The sequence below is a fragment of the Phyllostomus discolor genome, chromosome 2 (assembly GCF_004126475.2).
Source record: "Phyllostomus discolor isolate MPI-MPIP mPhyDis1 chromosome 2, mPhyDis1.pri.v3, whole genome shotgun sequence".
Taxonomy (NCBI): Eukaryota; Metazoa; Chordata; class Mammalia; order Chiroptera; family Phyllostomidae; genus Phyllostomus; species Phyllostomus discolor.
The window spans coordinates 111587183-111609752 of NC_040904.2; the positions used below are offsets into that span (position 1 = coordinate 111587183).

Sequence of the window (22570 nt, forward strand, 5' to 3'; positions counted from 1 at the left end):
CAATGTCCAATAACATAAATACACAGTATAACCAGGAAAAGACTGAAAGGTAGACAACGAAAATGAGAGCAAATGAAACAAGAAGCACCTGGGACAAGGACAAAAACATGAGGGTTTTTGTTGTCAGACAAAAGGGGATAGGACTGATGTCAAAAGGAAATGTTAGTCTAAACTGAACAGGGATGTACTCCTGAGGGCAATTTTGACATCTAAAGGGAATGGATTAGAGGAGATAATTGTAATAGCTAATATTTATTTACTGAGTTCTTACTATATGTCAGGCAAAGTATTAACTGAGATGAGTAATTAACAGATTTAGTCCTCACAATAGCCCTGAGTTTGATATTATCATCATCATCATCCCCATTTTTCAGATGAGGAAATTGAAGGAAAGAACACTAAGTAACTTGTCCAAGATCCCAAAGCTAGTAATTCATGGAACCATTATTCAATTAGGCAGTCTGATTGTAGAGCTATACTTTTTAAAATACATATTGTACCTAAATACATAAAGCAAATATGTAGAGGTTACACAGAGTCAAAATATGTACATACCCACATACATATATATGTTCACATAAATAAATGGACAGACACAGGGGAATTATTTATCCTGTTTTTAGCATCAGGGAGGCTAACGTCCAGAAGAAAACACATACTGCTATTTATATATGGGCCAAAATGTTAGATGGACCTCATTTCTTAGTCTAACAGAACTTCCATAATTTGTATTTTCATTTTTTATTTTTAGTGCGATAAAAAGAAGCCTTCAAAATTGACACTCCTAATCACATCCACAAAATTCAAATAACTTTGCACTCCTCCACTCAGATATCAAAATCTATTTGAATGGACATAAAACTGTAGGGCATCTCGATTTCTGAGCTATTCATCACGCTCTCTAAAAGCTTCTTGGAAAACATTCATTTATGTTTGCCATAGGACACAAAATTTTTACAAAGCTGCGAATGCAATCTTCATATATAAACGTGTATATGTATAAAGAAATGTTTAACCATGCATAAGGCTTTCTTCCTAGGCTTTTAAGGTACAACAAAACACCACCATCATTTAAGGTCATCTGCTACTTCTCTGTAAAGTAATGTCTTGAGAGCTGAAACCCCACCTGTTTTTTCTTGTCAATAGCTCTGGGTTATAAAAATCATTTTGGGTATAACTGCCTTTATCCATCTAGCATCCTCAGTGCAATTTGAACTTGTGATTCCTTGTAAGACAAGTTCACTTATATTACAGACAATTATGTTTTAACAATGCGAAAGTCAATTAGTAACATTTATTCACAAAGCACTCATGAGGAAAGAAAATAAATAACAGACAATACAAATGAAAACAAACAACAAAAGTATCTAGTAGAAAGAGAATAGCACGCTTGTTTTAGTAACTCTTTTGCTCTCCAACAAATTATTTCAGTGGAAAGAAAGAACTTACAAAGTGTACTGGAAACAAGTGAATATTTAACAAGTTTTCCTCAAATTAAATTTTCACACTTTGGATTTCAAACTCAAGAAACATGTATCTAAACATTTACATCTCTGGGTCTTGGTTAACAATGGAGTAAATATCACCCAGGAAGCATTACTGTAATGGTGACAATCTTTTGGTTGCTGTGTCCATGGAAACAGTCTAAATAAGCACACCTAACAGTAAAACAACATGTTAAAAAAAACTTTATCATTTCCCCAGTCAGTCAACCAACACACTAGAAAATTCAGGATTCATTCAAAACATTTGTATTGATCATATACAGTACTGCATAACAGGCACTGTGCTAGGGGGCAGGGTTACTGTGGAGAGCTGAACAGTAAGAGCATAGTCCATGCCCTCAAAAAGCTTAGTCTGTGCAGACATATTAGTCAATGACACAAATATACCTAAAACAGCAGGAGTACATAGTACATTATTAGAATAGCATAACAAGGAGGTTCAAAGTAAGCTTTCCTGAGAATGTGATATTTTAGCTGAGATTTGAGGAAGGTCAGGGAAACAAAGACAGTTCACCAGAGAACATGAGAAAACACTGGGAAGTCTACAGAGATAGATTAATTCACAATCCCATTCAAAATGGCAACAAAAAGAAGTAAGGTACCTAGCAATAAATTTAACCAAGGAAGTACAAGATCCATACTTGAAAAGTTATAAGATACCAAAGAAAGAAATTGAGGAATGTACAAATAAAGTAGAAACATACACTGTGTTCATGAATAGGAAAAATTAACATCATTAAACTAACCATAATACCCAAAACAATCTACAGACTCAATGCAATTCTTATTAAAATACTAATGGCATATCTCACAGGTCTAAAACAAATATTCCAAAAAGTTATGTGGAACCACAAAAGACCCCAAATAGCATCAACAGTCTTGAGAAAGAAAAACAAAGTTGGAGGTACCACACTACCTGGTATCAAACTATACTACAAAGCCACAGTAATCAAAACAGCATGGTACTGGCATAAGAGCAGGCATATAGATCAATGAAATAGAATAGAGAATACAGAAACAAACCCAAGCTGATATAGTCAATATTTGACAAAGGAGGCAAGAACATGCAATGGGGTAAAGACAGTCTCTTCAATAAATGGTGTTGGGAAAAGTGGATAGATATGTGCAAAAAAAAATCAAAATAGACCACCAACTCACACCATACAGAAGAATAAGCTCAAAATGTATTAAACACTTAAATGTAAGTCATGAAACCATAAAAATTCAAGAGGAAAACAGGCAGTAAAATTTCAGATATTTCTTGTAGCAATATTTTTGCAGATATATCTCCTCAGGCAAGGGAAACAAAGAAAAAATAAACAAACGGGACTACATCTAACTAAAAAGCTTTTTGCACAGCAAAGGAAACTATCAACAAAATGAAAAGAGAACCCACTGAATAGGAGGACATATTTGCCAATGATACATCTGGTAAGGGGTTATTTCCAAAATATATAAAGAACTTAAAACTACTCAACACCAAGAAGACAACACAATTAAAAAATGTACCAAGGGCCCTGGCTGGCGTAGCTTAGTGGATTGAGCATGGGCTGCAAACCAAAGTATCACAGGTTCTATTCCCAGTCAGGGCACATGCCTGGGTTGCAGGCCACAGCCCCCAGCAACCGTGCATTGATGTTTCTCTCTCTCTCTCTCTTTCTCCCTCCCTTCCCTCTCTAAAAATAAATAAATAAAATCTTTAAAAAAATGTACCAAGGACCCAAATAGACACTTCTCCAAAGAGGACACAGAGATGGCAAATAGACAGATGAAAAGATGCTTAACCTCACTGATCATCAGAGAGATGCAAATTAAAACCTGTCAAGAATGGCTATCATCAATAAATCCACAAAAAAGTGCTGGTGAGTAAAGCTCCTCCCCTCACTACTTAACAGGTGTATGAAAACAAAACAAAAAAAAAGGCCCAAATTAAAGAACATATCAAAGCTCCAAAAAAATACAACTAAGCGACGAAAAGATAGTCAACCTATCAGGTGCACAGTTCAGAACACTGATAATCAGGATGCTCACAGAATTGGTTGAATTTGGTCGCAAATTAGATGAAAAAAATGAAGGATACGCTAAGTGAAAGACAGGAAAATGTACAGGAAATCAAGAGCGATGGGAAAGAAACTGGGACTCAAATCAACAGTCTGGACGAAAACGAAGAAAGAAACATTCAACCAGAAAAGAATGAAGGAACAATAATTCAAAAAAATGAGGAGAGGCTTAGGAACCTCCAGGAAATCTTTAAATGTTCCAACATCCAAATTATAGGGGTGCCAGAAAGAGAAGAAAAAGAGCAACAAGTGGAAAAGTTATTTGAACAAATAATAAAGGAGAACTTCACCAACCTGGAAAAGGAAATAGACTTCCAGGAAGTCCAGGAAGCTGAGAGAGTCCCAAAGAAGTTGGACCCAAGGAGGAATGTACCAAGGCACATCATAATTACATTCGCTAAAATTAAAATGAAGGAGAGAATCCTAGAAGCAGCAAGAGATAAAGAGACAGTAACCTACAAAGGAGTTCTCATCAGACTGTCAGCTGATTGCTCAAAAGAGACTTGCAGGCAAGAAGGGGCTGGAAAGAAGTATTCCAAGTCATGAAAGGCAAGGACCTACATCCAAGATTGTTCTATCCAGCAAAGCTTTCATTTAGAATGGAAGGGCAGATAATGTGCTTTTCAGATAAAGCCAAGTTAAAGGAGTTCATCATCACCAAGCCCTTATTTTATGAAATGTTTAAAGGATTCATCTAAGAAAAAGAAGATAAAAATATGTACAGTAAAATGACAGGAAACTCACAATTATTAATAACCACACCTAAAACAAAAACAAAATGAGCAAACAACAACAGCAACAGAACCACAGAAATGGAGATCACATGGAGGGTTATCAACAGGGGAGTGAGAGGGGGAGAGAGGGGGAAAAGGTACAGAAAATAAGTAGCATAGATGGTAGGGAGAAAATAGACAGGGGGAGGGTAAGAATAGTATAGGAAAAGTAGAATCCAAAGAACTTATATGTATGACACATGAACAGGAATTAAAAGAGGGGAATGTAGGCGGGAGGGGGTGCGCAGGGTGGAGGGGAATAAAGGGGGGGAAATAAGACAAATGTAATAGCATAATCAATAAAATATATTTTTAAAATAAACAAGCATCTGCATGGCTATAGAAAGCAGCATTAAAATGAAAAGAGAACCAACCATATGGGAAAACATATTTGCCAATGACACCTGGGACAACGGCTTGATCTCCAAAATATATAAAAAACTCACATGACTCCACTCCAGGAAGACAAAAAACCCAATTAAAAAATAGGCAAAAGATCTGAACAGACACTTCTCCAAGGAGGACATACAGAGGGCCCAGAGACACATGAAAAGATGCTCAGCATCACTCACCATCAGAGAGATGCAAATTAAAACCACAATGAGATACCACTTCACACCAGTCAGAATGGACAACATAAACAAATCAACAAACAAATGTTGGAGAGGATGCAGAGAAAAAGGAACCCTAGTGCACTGTTGGTGGGAATGCAGGCTAGTGCAGCCACTATGGAAAATGATACGGAATTTCCTCAAAAAACTAAAAATGGAGCTGCCTTTTCACCCAGCAATTCCACTGCTGGGATTATACCCTAAGAGCCCTGAAACACCAATCCAAAAGAACCTATGCACCCCAATGTGCACAGCAGCACAATTTACAAAAGCCAAGTGCTGGAAGCAACCTAAGTGCCCATCAACAAATGAGTGGATCAAAAAATTGTGGTACATTTAGACAATGGAATTCTACGCAGCAGAAAGAAGGAGCTTATACCCTTTGCAACAGCATGGATGGCACTGGAGAGCATTATAATAAATGAAATAAGCCAGGCAGTGAGGGACAAATACTATATGATCTCACCTTTAGCTGTAACATAATTAACAAAGATAAAAGCAAACAAAATATAACCAGAGACATTGAAATTAAGAACAATCTAACAATAGCCAGAGGGGAGGGGGAGGGGACAGTGGGGAGAAGGGTTTTCAGGCACTAGTATATAGTACACATGGACAAAACCAAGGGAGAGGGTGGAAGCAAGGGAGGGAGATGGGTTTGGAAGGGATGGGGGGAGGGGGAGGGAGAAAATAGACAAATGTAATTGAACAACAATAAATTTAAAAAAAGATACAAAAAGGAAGAAAGAATAAAGACTCTCTTTGTCTTTAATTTTGGGTAACTTAATGATGATGTGTCTTGGTGTGTCCCTCTTTGAGTTCAACTTCTTTTGGACTCTCGAGGCTTCCTGGACTTCCTGGAAGTCTATTTCCTTCCCCAGATTGGGGAATTTTTCCTTCATTATTTATTCAAATAAGTTTTCAATTTCTTGCTGTTGTTCTTCTCCTTCTGGCGCCCCTATAATGTGGATATTGGAATATTTCAGGTTGTCCCACAGGTTCCAAAGCCTCTCTTTATTCTTTGGAATTCTTGTTTCTTTATTCTGTTCCAGTTGTTTATTTTTTCCTTTTGTTCCAAATTGTTGCTTTGAGTCCTGGTTTCCTTCCTGTCACTGTTGGTTCCCTGAATATTTTGCTTTATTTCATTTTGGACATCTTTCATTTGTTTTTTCATTTTTTGACTAAGCTCAATCAGATCTGTGACCATTTTGATTATCAGGGCTTTAAACTGTCCATCAGATAGGTTGGCTATCTCCTCATCTCTTAGCTCTCTTTCTGAAGTTTTGCTCTGTTTTCATTTTGGCCCTATTTCTTTGTTTGGGGCACCTGTTAAGCTGTAAGAGGGTGGGGCCTTCAGTATTCACCAGGGCAGGGCAACCCTCCATGCTGTGCTGCAGCACTGCTTGTGGGGGAGGGGCCAGAGAGGGAACAATGCAGCTCACCTGCTGGTCTCTAGCCCACTTTCCAGTGAACTCTCATGTGAGACTGGGAGTTTCTCCCACTGCAGCCAACGGCCGTAGTCCACAGCCAGCTCCGAGTGTGTTTTCCCTTAAGTTGGCACCACACATGCAACCCACAGCCTTGCCACAACCAGCCCCGCACACATGGTCTTCACCTAGCTGCCATTTCTCAGCCAGTCCTGCCCGAACAGTCCACTGCCTTAGCACGGGTTCTCTCCATCTGTGGCCTTACCAGTCTGGTTGTTCTGCTTGACCATTTAATTCCGTGGTTGTCAGAGTTCCATGCAGTTTGATTTTCTGGCACTTCTGGTTTATTGCTTTTAGATTGGTTGTTATCCTCCTTTTGGCTGTGTGAAGAAGCAAAGGGTTTCTACCTGTGCCTCCATCTAGACTGGAAGTGTCATTAACATTTTATATACTTGCTTTATCATATATTTACCCATCTTTCCCTCCATTTTGTCTTTTCATACACTTCAAAGTATACTGCACAGGTCAGTACACTTCTTTTTAAATATTATAGTATGCATATCATCAACTGAATTCAATGTTTATTTACATTTCTCTTTGATGTAAAATCCAAATACAAAAAAACTTAACAAACTTTACGTGTATATGGGTTGAGTTTCTGACGAATGCATACACACCCATTTAACACAAATCTCTATTAAAATACAGAACATAATCATCACTCCAGAAAGTTCCCTCCTATCCCCTCTAACCACTATTCTGATTTTTTTCCATCATAGATTAGTTTTGCCTATTCTAGAATATCATACAAATGGAAGCAAAGAGTATGTTACTCTTGGATAAGGCTTCTTTTATTTAGTATGTTTTGAGATTCACCCATGCTGTGGTATATACTAGCAGTTTGTTTCTACTGCACTGCAGCATCCCACTGTATCATGCTACTTACTGATGGACAACTGGGCTGTTTTCAGCTTTTGGGAATTATGAATAAAAGTTTATATAGATATTCTTGTACAAGCCTTTCAATAAACATGTTTTCATTTCTCTTAAGTAAATACCTAAAAGTGGAAAGGTTGGGACACAGATCAGGTATATGCTTAATTAGTTTGGTAAAAAACTACCAGACCTTTCCCAAAGCGGTTGTATCACTTTATGTTCCCACAAAGAATATGTGAGTTCTGGTTGCTCTACACTCTTGCAAACATTTAATGTTGTCAGCCTTTTAAATTTTAGCCAATATGTTATACATAATCAATGAACATTTTAATTATTTGTGAATTACAACTATTTATAAGAAGATTATTATAGCACAATAACCGAGCTATAGAAAATATAGGGCCTTAAGAAAAAAATACAATAATTTTACATATAATTTTTAAATAAATTTTTTCTACTTTCTAGAAGTCACATGATTGATACTATACTTTCATTTAATGTCTTATGAAATAATTATGCTGTCAAATTATTAGCATAGTTACTTGGAAAATTGGTGTCAAAGTACTAACTTCTTTCTAGTCATTTCTTACTACTTGATAACATCAATAATTTATGGCTTACTTAACAATATATAATTTAAGATCAATAATATGAACTGAAAGATATTTGTTTAACAGAATATTATCAAATCTCCCTTTAAAATATAATTTCTGTTTTCTACAGTAAAAGAATTTCATCGCCTTTCCCTACATTAACTATAATGCTACCCTTACATTTTGGAATTGTAGTTAAGGTCTTTCAGTTAAGTTCTGGGGGAACAAGAACAGCCAATGATGCCACCACTTAAAATTAAAAAACAAAAACAAAAAACAAAAACCCACACATCTTCGTACAATTGCAACATTTGAATTAGCTTGTAAAAGCAGCACAACCATCCTAGAAATCACTGCTTGAATATATTATGACCATTTCCAATAGGGTATGCCTATTACAGTTGACAGTCAATATGTTTTTTACATTCTTAAAACTTTTATTGTATTTTTCCCATTGCCATCAATATTATTTTACATTAGTTTCAGGCACACAGCATAGTGTTTAGACATGTACATAATTTATGAAGTGATCCCCCAGATAAATCTAGCACCCAACTGGCATGACACACAGTTATTACAATATTATTGCCTATATTCCCTAAGTTCTACTTTAAATCTTCATGACTATTTTTGTAACTACCAGTTGTACTTCTTATACTCTTCACTTTTTTTTTTTTACCCAGCTCCTATGCCCTCCCATCTGTAACCATTAGTTTGTTCTCTCTATCTATCTGTCTGTTTCTGGTTGCTTTGGTTTTTGTTGTTGTTGTTGTTCATTTATATTGTTGTTTAGATTCCATATAAAAGTAAAATCATATGGTACTTGTCTTTCTGTCTGACTTATTTTACTTAGCATAATACCCTCCAGGTCCATCCATGTTGTTGTAAATGATAAGATTTCATTCTTTCTATGGCCCAGTAATATTCCATTATGTATATGTACTTTTTCTTTATCCAGTTGTCTATTGGTGAGAACTTAGGTTGCTTCCATATCTTGTCTACTGTAAATAATGCTATAATGAACAGGGATGCACATATCTTTTCCAATTAGTATTTTAGATTTCTTCAGATAAATACCCAGGTAGTTCTATTTTTAATTTTTTGAGGCACCTCCATAATATTTTCCCTAGTAGCTGCATCAATCTGCAATCCTACCAACAGTGCACAAGGCTTCCCTTTTCTCCACATTCTTGCCAAAACTTGGTGTGAATTTATGCATGATACCCATTCTGACAGGTGTGAGATGACAGCTCATTGTGGCTTTAATTTGTATCACTCTGATGATTAGTGACACTGAGCATCTTTTCATACACCCATTGCCCATCTGTACGTTAGGTCCTCTGGCATAATTTGTTTTGGTGTTGCTTTATATGCATTGTTGCCAAAATTTGAATATTAACCCCTTACTGGATGTGCGATTGGCAACTATCTTCCCCCAACTGGTTGGTTGTCTTTTCATTTTGTTGATGATTTCCTTTGCTGTGCAAAAACTTTTCAATTTGATGTAGCCCTATTTATCTTTTATTCCCCTCGCCCAAGGAGATAAATGAACAAAAATATTACTAAGAGTAATGTCAAAGAGTTTACTGCCTATGTTTTCTTCTAGGAGTTTTATACTTTCAAGTCTTACACATAAGTCTTTAATCCATTTTGAGTTTATACTTGCACTGTATATGTGCAAGGAAAGTGGTCTAGTTTCATTTCTTGCATGTATCTGTCCAGTTTTCCCAACACCATTTTTTGGATACACGCCTTTACCCTTTGTACAGGGTGGGCAAAAGTAGGCTTATAGTTGTTTGGGAAAAGACTTGCAGGTTACAATTATTCCAATAGCTTTAATAACTCAAAAGAATGGCACAGTGTACTTAGGTACAATCTCATAAGTACTCAAATTGCTTGCCTTCACTACTGACACATTCTTGTAATCTACTTGCTACAGTTAAGAACACTTTGATAGAGTTCTTACCTACTTTGCCCAACAGGGTATGTTCTGGCCTCCTAGGTCATAAATTAGTTGACCATATAAGTGTAGGTTTATTTCTGGGCTCTCTATTTTGTTCCATTGATCTGTATGTGTTTTCATGACATTTTAAATACTATACACTCAAAGAATAGTTTGATATCAGGTAATGTGATACCTCCAATTTTGTTCTTGCTAAAGATTACTTTGGCTATTCTGGGTCTTTCATGGTTCCATAAAAATTTTAGGATTATTTGTTCTAGTTTTGTGAAAAATGCCATCAGTATTTTATAGGGATTTCATTGAGTCTATAGATTACTTTGGGTAGTACAGACATTTAAACAATTTTAATTCTTATCCATAGACAGGGCATATGATTCCATTTATTTGTATCTTCTTTAATTTCTTTCTTTAATATCTTATAATTTTCCAAGCATAGGTCTTGTATCAACTTGATTAAATTTATTTCTGGATATTTTTTGATCAATTGTTTATGGGATTATTTTCTTAATTTCTCTTTCTACTAGTACAATAGTAGTAAGTAAAAATGCAACCAATTTGTATATATTAATTTTATGTTCTGCTATTTTACTGATTCATTTATCAGTTCTAGCACTTTTTAGAGGAAACTTTAGGATTCTCTCTATATAGTATCATGTCATTGACAAATGAGTTTTACTTCTTCCTTCTCAATTTGGATGCTGTTATCTTTGTCTTGTCTGGTTGCTATGGCTGAAACTTCCAACACTATGCTGAATAAAAGTGGTGTAAGCAGATATCCTTGTCTTGTTTCTTAAAGAAAATTCTTTTAGCTTTTCCTTATTGAGTATGAGGTTAGCTGTGGGTTTGTCATAAGTGGCCTTCAGAGTCAAACCTTGGTTCTTGAACGTCTTCCAACTTGAACAATTTGGTTCTCCACCAAGTTTTTCATGGAAAAATGTCTTGGTTGTTGATCAAAACTTAGGTTCCTGACCTGAAAACCCTCAATCAAACATCTCTCAGGTGACAAAGGAGAGTACCACTAAACCTCCTGTTAACATCTCAAGAAATTGTGCTATAAATATTTTTGTGTTTTTCTGCTTCTGTTGCTGCTTATTATTAAATATGTACAGTAAGTTACTATGGATCCTACGAAAGTTAGTGACAGCAGCAAAGTGAAAAGGAAAGTTGTGAGAACAATGATAGAGCTTTAAAAAGAAATAATTACAAAGCATGACACAGGTGTTTGCCTGTCTGATCTGGCTACCAAGTATGAAAAGGCAAAATTAACGATTGGCACCATTTTAAAACATAAAGAGGCCATCTTAAGAATGCTGATGTTGCTAAGGATGTGAAAGTGCTCATGAAACAACAATCACAAGCAATTGAAAGACAGAAAAATTGATGTTCTGAATAAACAAAATGCATTTAGTTGGTGATAGCACTTTTGAAGCAATGATATGTGAAAAAGTGAAGATGCTTCATGCTGACCTCCTAAAAGACACCCCTGGAATGAGTGCTGAAAGTGATTCGTTTAAGGCTAGTAGGGGGTGGTTTGATAAATATAAGAAAAGTGGCACTCACAGTATAGTGAAGCATGGGGAGGCTGCCAGTTCTAACAAAGTAGCTGCCAATAATTGTGTGACAAAATTTCAAGAATACATGACCTGTTCCTCAAGAAGTGTTCAATTAAAATGAGATAGGTCTCTTCTGGAAGAAAATGCCAAAGAGGACCTTCATCACACAGGAGGAGAAATCACTGCCAGGACACAAGCCAGTGAAGGACAGACCGATGTTATCGTTGTGTGGGAGTGTGAGTGGGGGCTTTAAATTGAAACTTCGACTCATCTACCATTCTGAAAACCCACGAGTTTCCAAGAAAAATAAAGTCATGAAAAACAAGATGAATGTGATGTGGAGGGCTAATAGCAAAGCTTGGGTAACCAGACAATTTTTTTTTTATTCAGTGGATTCATGAAGTGTTTGCCCCAAGTGTGAAGAAATACCTCCAGGAAAAACAACTGCCACTCAGGACACTTCTTATAATGTACAACACTACTGCTCACCCTCCAGGCTTGGAGGCCAAGTTAGTGGACTAGCACAGCTTCATCACTGTTAGGGTCTGCCATCTAACACAACTCCTCTTGGCCAGCCCATGGACCAATAGGCCATTTCTAATTTTAAGAAACTCTACACAAAGGCACTGTTTCAGGTGTTTCGAGGTGACCCCTGAAACTAATTTAACCCTCAGGGAGCTCTGGAAGGAACATTTTAATATCCTCACTTACTTGAGGCTCATAGACATAGCATGGGAGGAAGTACCTTCCAGGACCATGCAATCAGCGTGGAAGAAATTGTGGCCTGAGTCTGCTGCTGAAAGAGACTTTGAGGATGAGCCTATGTCTGTTGTGGAGGATACTGTCTCTGGGCAAGTCCATGGGCTTGGAGGTGGATGATGATGATATGGAGGGGTTGGTGGAGGAACTCCCAGACCTTCAGAGGGAGCAGCAACAGATGGCAGCTGAGGAGCTTTCTTCAGAGGAGGGAAGGGAAGATATTCCTATTTCACTAATCAAGAAAAAGCTTAGGAAATGGGGAGAAATGCTAAGTTTTATTGAAAAATATCACCCTGAAAACTAAATAGCAAACTGTAATAAGCTTGTTCATTGACAACGCAGTACTTCACTTGAGGCAACTGTTAAAACCCAGGCAAAAACAAACATCATTGGATAGGCTTTAAGTGAGACAGAGGCTTAGTGAGCCTGAAGCAAGTTCTAATGGAACAGAGACAAAAGAAAGAACCCAGAACAGCTACCTGATGTTTTTTACGGAAGGGGAGACCCCTTCCAAACTACAATATCCCTCCATCTCTCTTTTCCATATTCACTTATCAACAGCTCTCAACATTAAGTTCTAGTGTGTATATAAATTTTCCCATTTTTACCATACATTTCCTTTTTGTTAAATTTTCATTTACATTTCATCTCCTTTTTGTTTTAGAAGTGTTTATTTACAGGTTAAACACTACATTAGACATGCACTGTATGTAAGAAAGGTTAAAAAGGAATCATTTAGGGATCTGGAATGGATTAATTAAACTTACATTATTTCTAATGGGAATAATAATTCAGATTTTGAACAAATCATTTCTGGAACAGCCTTCTAGAATGAATTAAGTTAAAAAACCAAGGTTTCACTGTACTGTTGAGGTATGTTCCCTCTATTATACTTTGCTGAGAGTCTTTATCATAAATGGATGTTGGATTTTTTTCCAAATGCTTTTTCTGCATCTATTTATGATAACATGAGTTTCATCTTATTTTGTTTATGTGGTACATCACTTTAATTAGTTTGTAGATATTGAACCAACTTTACATCACAAGAATAAATATCACTTGATCATGGTGTATGATCTTTTTAATTTATTGCTGAATTTGGTTTGCTAATATTTCATTCAGGATATTTGCATCTATGTTCATTAGCGATACTGGCCCATAATTTTATTTTTCTGTAATGTCTTTGTCTGATTTCAGAATCAGGATACTCTTCCACAGGAAGCTTACATGCTGCTGCCACCATGTCTCAAGTGATTCCTGAGAAGTCAGAGCACATTTTGTGAGTACTCAACAGCAATGTCAACAGCCAGTGGAAAACAGCATTTACCATTCTTGCAATTAAAGGTATGGGGCAAAGATATGCTCAAGTGGTGTTGAAAAAGGCAGACATCAATGTCACCAAGAGGACAGGAGAGCTCACAGAGGATGAAGTGGAACATGTGATCACCATTATGAAGAATCCATGACAATACAAAATTCCAAACTGGTTCTTGAACAGACAGAAGGATATGAAGGATAAAATACAGCCTGGTCCTGGCCAAAGGTTTGGATAACAAGCTTCATGAATACCTGGAGCAGCTGAAGAAAATGTGGATCCACAGAGGATTGTGCCACGTCTGAGGTCTTCAAGTTCAAGGTCAGCACACCAAGACCACCAGCCACTAAGGCTGCACCAGAGTTGTGTCCAAGAAGAAATAAACCCGTAGGCTTTTTATGTTAATAAACAGTTTATGTATCTAAAAAAAAAGATTAGGGTAATAGTGTCCTCATAAAATGACTTTGGGAGCTTCCCTCCTCATGACTTTTTACATAGTTTGAGATACACAGGTGTTAATTCTTCATAGAATGTTTGGTAAAATTCATCTGTAAAGCCATCTGGTCCAGAACTTTTGTTTGCTGGGAGTTTTTGATTACTGATATAATATCATTAGTAATTATTGTTCTATTCAGATTTTGTTTCTTTTTGATTCAGTCTTGGAAGATTGTAGAATATATTTCTAAGAATTTATCCATTTCTTCCAGAGTGTTCAATTTGTTGGCAAACAGTTGTTCATAGTATTTTTTTTATGATCCTTTGTATTTGTGATGTCAGTAGTCATGTCTCCTCTTTCATTTCTGATCTCATTTGAGTCCTCTCTCACTTTTTTCTCAATGAGTCTGAATAAAGGTTAATTTTGTTTAATCTTTACAAAGACCAGTTCTTAGTTTCATTGATCTTCTGTATTTTTTTTAGATTCTGTTTTGTTTATTCCCACTGATATTTATTATTTCCTTCCTTCTACTCACTTTGGGCTTTATTTGTTGTTCTTTTTCTAGTTTGTTCAGGTATAAAGTTGGATTGTTTAAGATTTATTTTTGTTCTTGAGGTAGGCCTGTAATGCTATGAATTTTGCTCTTCACAGAACTGCTTTCACTGTGTCCCACAGATTTTGGGTCATGTTTTCATTTTTATTTCTCTCAAGGTATCTTTTGATTTTTTCCTTGATTTCACTGTTAATCCACTCATTATTTAGCAGCATGTTATTTAGCGGCTTATTTAACCTGTGTGTTTTTCAGTTTTCTTCTTGTAATTAATTTCTAGTTTCATACTGTTCTGGTTAGAGAAGATTCTGATATGACTTAAATTTTCTTAAATTTATGGACACTTGTTTTGTTGTCTATCCTCAAAAATGTTCCATATATACTTAAAAGGAATGCATATTCTGCTGCTTTGGGAAGAAATGCTCTAAAAATATCAATTAAGTAAATCTGGTCCAATGTCATTTAAGGCTGCTGTTTCCTTGTTGATTTGTCTAAATGCTCTAACCACTGATGTCAATGGGGTGTTAAAGTCCCCCCAAATTACCGTATTACTGTCAATATATTTCTTTATATCTACCAATATTTGCTTTATGAATTTAGGTGCTCCTAGGTTGGGTACATAAATGTTTATAATGGTTATATCCTCTTGTTGGATTCATCCCTTTACCATCACATAGTATTGTCTCTTGTTACAGCCTTTGTTTTAAAGTCTATTTTGTCTGAGATAAGTATTGCTACACTACCTTTTCTTGTTTCACTTGCATGAAATATCTTTTTCCTTTTCTTTACTTTCAGTCTGTGTCTTCGGATTTGGAATGGGTCTCTTGTAGACAGCATATGTATGGATCTTGTTTTCTTATCCATTCAATCACTCTGTCTTTTGATTGGAACATTTAACCCATTACATTTAAAGTGATTATTGATAGGTTATGTAGTTATTGTCATTATATTAAGTCATATTTATATATTTTCTTCTTAAAAAATTCTCTTTAACATTTTTTTGTAATACTGTTTTGGTGCTGATGAATTCCTTTGGCTTTTATTGTCTGGGAAGCACTTTATCTCATCTTCAGTTTTAAATCCTTGCTGAGTAGAGTAATCTTGGTTGTTGGTCCTTGCTTTTCATCACTTTGAGTACTTCATGTCAATCCCTTCTGGCCTGAAAAGTTTCTGTTGAGAAATCAGCCAACAGTCTTACAGGAACTCCCTTGTAGGTAACTAACTGCTTCTCTCTTGCTGCTTTTAAGATTCTCCCTTTGTCTTTAATCTTTGGCATTTTCATTATGATGTGGCTTGATGTGGGCCTCTTTGGGTTTATGTTATTTGGAATTCTGTGCTTCCTGGGATGTATTTTCTTATACATTTCATGTGTCTAATTCCTTTACCAGGTTAGGGGAGTTTTCAGTCATTATTTCATTAAATAGATTTCAATCCCTTACCATCTCTCCTCTCCTTCTTCTACTCAAATGTTGACATGCTTGATGTTATCCCAGAGGCCCCTTAAACTACTTTCATTTTTTAAAATTCATTTTTCTACTACCTTGCCTTCCAAGTCACTGATTCGATCCTTTGCTTTATTGATTCTACTGTTGATTCTTTCTAGTATATTTATTTCTGATTGGTTCTTTTTGATGGTTTCTATGTCCTCATGCTTACTATCTCTTTGTTGAAGTTCTTTCTCTACATTCTTTGAGCATCCTTATAACCAGTGTTTTAAACTCCGTATCTAGTAGATTGCTTGCCTCCATTTTGTTTCGTTTTTTTCTGGAGTTTTCTCCTGTTCCTTCATTTGTTACATGGTTCTTTGTCTCCTCATTTTGGCTGCTTCTCTGTGTGTGTTTGTTTGTATGTATTGTGTTAGGTAGATCTGCTATGTCTCCCAGTCTTGGTAAGATAGCCTTATGTAGTAGACATCCTGTTGGACCCAATGGTACAGTCTCTCTAGTCACCTGAGCTGGGTGCTCCAAAAGTGTCCCTTGTATGGATTATGTATGCCTTCCTATTACAGTTGAGCCTTGATAGCTATTTTCTCATCATGGGTGGAGTTGACCCTCAGGCTAACTGGCTGTGAGGACTGCCCGCAACCATAGCATGAGGTAACCCCACAGAGTGGGATTCATCCCAGAGGGTCTCTGGTGCCTGCCAACACCATTCTTCGGGTGTGCTGTTTGTGGAGATAATCGGGCTCTATTATAATCTGAGACTGGACACCAGTATGTTGGTTTTGCGGCCTCTTAGGAGGGAACCTGGTGTAGGCTGAGGTCATTTGCTGCCTGTACTTGGCCCAGCACCACCTGGTAAAAATTATAAAGTGATCCACTGTTGGTAGCTGCCTGTGCTGCGTCCAGAAGTGCATGGAAGAAGCCAAACTGCAACCAAAGGCTGGCTACTACCTGCACCCAACTTGGGGCCACTCAGCAAAAGGCATAGGGCACACTGAGACAAGCTGCACCTGCCCAGGAGCTGCAGACCCTGGTGAGCTTATAAGAAAGCCTGCAGTACAGTCCAAGGCTGTCCGTGAGGCACAGCCTCTGCAAAGAGGCAAGGGCAGTGTGTGAGTTGGATGGAGTGGTGTCTCAGGGAGTTACTTGGGTGGGATGACTGGTGTTCAACAGGTTAATACAGATTCAGATATGACACCTACCACCCCTATAGGCTTTCTTGAGGAAAGGCTCAACATAGGGACAATGGTGGCCTTTACCCTGAAGCCACACAATTCGGTTTCTCTCTGTATGTCTCTGGTGTCTTTTAAGCTGCTTTCCTTTTGCTGGATCCCAAGGTGAATTCCTGTGAGTTAGTCTGTGAATGGGCCCTTTAATAAGAAACCTGGGATTCCAGTAGTCCTGTCTCAATGGGACAGAATCCCCACAGATTTTCACATTCAGCTGTCAGCACTGGAGCCCCGTGATAGGGAGCCTGGTGTGGAGCTGCGAACCCTTGCTCCTCAGAGGGAACCTCTGCAGCCGAGATATCCCTCCTGATTCTCAACTGCTACTCATCGGTATGGGACCAGCCTATTTCATATCTCCACCCTCCTACCAGTCTCAAAGTGGCCTCTGCTTTACATCCTTAGTTATAGGAATTCTGGTTAGCTAGTCTTCAGGTGGTTCTCCAGACTGAGTGCTCTATAATTCAGTTGTATTTTTGATGTAGTTATGGGAGAAGGTAAGTACAGCACTTACCTACTCCACCATGTTGACTGGAACCCCAAGAAACAATTTACTCTTAAACCCCTTTACCCTTTCAAACATTGTACCACTTAAGCTCTAAGACCACTAGCCAAAATTAAACAAGAAAGAAGTTGAAGCATTGTATTAAAAATACAACTATTCTTTTCTTCAGGTTTAACAGAGAGACAGATAGCAGATGGTCATATGATAGGTAGACGGGAAGAAAGACAGATACGGAAAGCAATCAGCTTTCCCCTTTAGACTTTATGATTTAAAACCACAATTTCTATGGGAAACAGTAAGGTGGTACCTCATAAAAGTAAGAATAGAATTATCATGTGACCCAGTAACCCCTGTTCTCGGCATCTACCTAAAAAAATCAAAAACATTCATTCACAAAGATATATGCACCCCTATGTCATTGTACCAGTATGTACAGAGGCTAAGACATAGAAACAATCAAAGTATGCCTCGACAGAGGACTAGATAAAGAAGATGTGGTACATATATACAATGGAATAGTACTCAGACATAAAAAATGATGAAATACTGCCATTTGTGACAACACAGATGGATCTTGAGAATATTATACTACGCACAATAAGTTAATTAGAAAAAGGTAAGAACCATATGAATTCACTCATATGTGGGATATAAGACTGAAACTCATAGACGTAGACAGACAACATGGTGGTTAGCAGAGGGAAGAGGGTGAAGGTGTGGAAAAGGGTAAAGGGGGCCAAATATATAACGACAGAACACGATTTGACTGTGGCTGGTGGGCACACAATTGCAATATACAGATCATATATCATAGAAATGAACACCTGAAACCTATATGACCCCATGAACCAATGTCACCCCAATAAATTTAATTTAAAAAGGGAATGTCTTAGGGCAGAAAGAGAAAAAAAAGAGCAAAAAAAATCATGAATAGTTATGCTAAATGTGGCAGTCTTAAATGAATCTCTAAAAACAAACATGATTCATACACAGCAATATCCCTACAGAAATGTATGCCCTAAATTAATCCTGAAAGGTGTAAGGAGACCAGGCTAAATGAAAAATCAGAATAAAATTAATAAAACCATCAGTTCTATAAAATCATTCAACTGCATTATCACAAAATAATCCCACTGAATTTTTTGTTTGTTTTGAAAACCCATCTTACTATGAGTCCTAGAAAAGAACTGCCTTTACCTGAGGAGCCTGCCTCTTTGTTGGTCAACTCTACAGTTTAAACTCAAATGACCTTTAAAGTCCTTTTCAGGAAGAAGGAAAACAATTAAGACTCTATCAGAACTTTATCTTTTCAGAGAAACCACTCTAAAGAGTAATGACTTTTAGATCAAATAGGTCTGACTTTTTATCATAGGTGGCTACTGTACCTTGTTCAAATTGTTTATTCCTGAAATGTAAAATACTGACCTTGTAGGATTACCGTTGACAATATACGGCTGAATGAAACCTACAGCTACTACCAGAGTAAAGCCACAGAGAAATCACTCAAATGGCAGTTACTACAGTGATTAATATTAGTAGTTCTGTAATTCTGCCATCTACATTTCACAACCAAAAGGCAGGCAGTGTATAACAGTGAAAATATGAAATCCTTCTAAGGTGATACTCATAAATTACTGAAAACAATTTACCTTTTTTCCCCCTCTCCACATCTAGCATCATATTCTCATTGGATTCAAGGAAAAACACTGCCTTTCCCCTGCTCCCTTTTTGAATAAAAGGTATGTGCTCAAAATTTCTCAAAATGAAAGGTATTCTAAAAGTGCCCAGTACAAACAATACTGTACGGGTACAATCTGCAGAATTTATGAACACTGTAAAATGCACCAAGACACTCTCAGTTAGCAAGCAGACTTGTTAATCAAGTACTTTTTAATTCAGCATAATTTGTAACATAATATTTCCCAATAACCAAGTTTTTTAACAAAATTTAAAATTTCCAAACAGGTATTTTCCCATGGCTGTACTATATTTGCTAGATCCAAGAAACCTAGTAAATGTTCCATTTTCTCTTAAATTATCATAAAAATGTCTAAATTAATTTTTGTCATGTTTAACATTCCCTTTGGAAAGAATACACATTAGGGTCAATGATTTATAGGTTTAAAAAAAGTTCAAATAATATAATCATGGTCTTCAGAGAAAAGCTCCACAGAGTATGTTCACGTGTTCTTTAAGGGATAAATATTTTTTAAGGTAATGTAGTTCAGTGAGATCAGCAAACAAATGAAAGGTGACTAAGTCAAATTTCAAAAAGACTAACAAATTAAATAAATTTTAAGCTAATTTAAGTCTAGGTACAGAACAGTATGTGTTTCAAAATATCTGTCTAAATAAATACATACGAGCTCTATGCACAAAATATGCCCAGAAGGAAATATAAAAACTCCTAAGAGCAGTCAACTCTGGAGGCATTGAATGGCTAAGGGTAAAGGAGTGGGAGTGAGACTTATTTTTCATTAGGTATCTATCCATTTGTACAGACTGACTTGTATGTGTATGAAATTATACCATGGCAGGATCACGGACAAAAGGAAATAAAGTAAGTAGAAAGCAGCCAAGCTTGGTTCCTATATAAGTAATTAGAAGCAAAGCAAATAAACAAGAAGTCCACATCGAAAACAAAAACAATTTTATGGAGCACTAAAAATCACGTAGTATGCCCAAAACAATACTTTTCTTCATTGCTTCATCTTTGTTTCAAAACTAAATGAATCACAAGTCTAAATATTTTATTTATCTACAAAGTGACTTCATACCATAAAAAATGGGAGAAATGCTGCACAATTAGTATCTTTTTGCAAGAAATACACAGTTTATACCTATTCTATTCAAACGCGTTGGAATGTCCAATGTTGTAACACATTTCCAAGAATCAATTTAACATACAGCTGTAATAACATCAGGACAGAAACAGACAAATTTGTGTTTTCTTGTATTTGTTTACACTACTCCTGTGTAAGGGAAATCTGCTATCACATTTTTTGTTTCTAAAAGTGTACCACAACATCAGCTGATGAGTCATGGGTCACGGGTCACACTCCAAATTCTTATCTACTGAAGAAAGCAGGGCACAAGTCTTATACATCAGTTGTAAAGCCTGGTGAATCAGCTAAGCTACAAATCAGGATTCTTTTTTTTTAAAGTATATTTTATTGATTATGCTATTACAGTTTTCCAAATTTTTTCCTCCCCTTTATTCTCCCTTTACCCTCACCCCCCAGCCCTCCAGCCTTCCCCCAACCTTAGTTCATGTCTTTATAAGTTGACAAATGGTATTTTTTTGAAGACATGTGAGAAACTTCCCAAAACCCTGCAAATTCCATAAGGATTGATAAAATTGTTTTCCCTTGGTCCCTCTCCTAATATCTGATAGGGTTTTATTTTTCTTAATTCAGAACATATGGACAGTAAGTACTTTTGGGATACTGACAGATACAAACTCAATAAACTCTCAGCTTCATGAAAAGCCAAAAGGATTTTCCATATGCTTTACTTCTCTTGATCCCTGCCTACTTTGCTATTTAGCTGTTCCACTGAGTAAGAAATCTCCAGGAGACAGTACAAAAGGGCAAGAAACAAAAAGGACAGTGGGTGTTTCTTTTTGGCAGTATTAGGTAAAAGGTACCCTAGTGAAGAAGACAAATGGCTAAAAGGAGCTCTGGTGGTGACCAGCTGTAGATTTAATCACCAGCACTGCAGACTTGAGATCTGCCTGTATTGTCCTATTTTCTTTCAGGCATTGGTCATCAGACTCTTCATTAAGTTGCTTACCTGTTTATTGTTTATCGCTCCTCCTGACCCCTAGCGTGCAAACTTCCTAAGAACAGAGATCCCTCTCATCTAATTCACTGGCTCATTTTCACCATCAAAACAGTATGTGGCACATTATAGAAAATCAATAAATATCCAATGGGGAAAAAAGATACATAATCATGCACCTATCTGCCTCAGGACCTGCACAATTGCCAAAGTGCTGAAATTTGTTTTCACTTGGAACTATTCTTTACCTATAATTTACAGTAATAAGCTTTTGCCTTGCTGCAAGACTCTCCATGCTTGAGTTCTATCATTTAAATATCACATTTGTATTGAAATATAGCAATTGTAATGAAACTGGAATCTCACTAGTCTCAATTTCTGAAACCAAGAATTTCTGTAAGTCACTTTCATATCCCAAATATCTAGAATGATATACAGTACAGAGTAGTCAAATATTTGTTGAATATATTATTTTAAAAGAATTATAATTGGTGGAATTATTTGTAATTTTTATTTTCTTTGCATAGTTTAGGATTTACTAAATTTCTATATTTAGCATGTATTACTTCCATAACTTTCAAAAAAACGTTATAAAAAAAATCATATGTACCCTTACGCCTTCGTGTACTTGATAATGTACGGATCAGAGAAAATCAAATAGTTCTATTACTTGCTGCCCAGGAATTATCAAACAGAAAAATATTATTTAAACTAGAGATTTAATTATTTTAAAAACACTAAGCTTTGTCCTCCAGAAATATATCCTTCCATAAATCCTCGTACACATAGAGAATAATTCTTTGCTTTTTAATAACACAACAATTTTCTTTCAAAAGGTTCAAGTAACCAAAAAAAGAACAATTCTTTACAGCAAAGATATAAAGAATACTGCATTGTGAATAAGCATTTGAAGAACTACTTTTAATAGTCCATTTTGCTTTCTTCCAGTACCAGGTTTGATTTACTGCTTCTGAAGAGCCTATAAATAACAAAAATCCGGTCACATCATCACATTTAGACTAAAATCATACTGAGCAACTTTATAACATATAAACCTTTCAATAAGAAAAATTGTTAAGGGCTCTTCTGGCAAGATGGAGGCATAGGTGGACGCACCGTACCTCCACACACAACCA

At 36.4% G+C, this 22570-nt stretch overlaps 1 protein-coding gene and 1 pseudogene across 2 annotated transcripts in view; one reads left to right on the plus strand and one right to left on the minus strand.

Moving 5' to 3' along the window:
- The window catches only part of LNX2 (ligand of numb-protein X 2), an 86048-nt gene that overhangs the window by 50719 nt on the left and 12759 nt on the right, over nucleotides 1–22570 (minus strand). The window lies entirely within an intron of this gene.
- Nucleotides 13127–13845, plus strand: LOC114488981 (annotated as a pseudogene).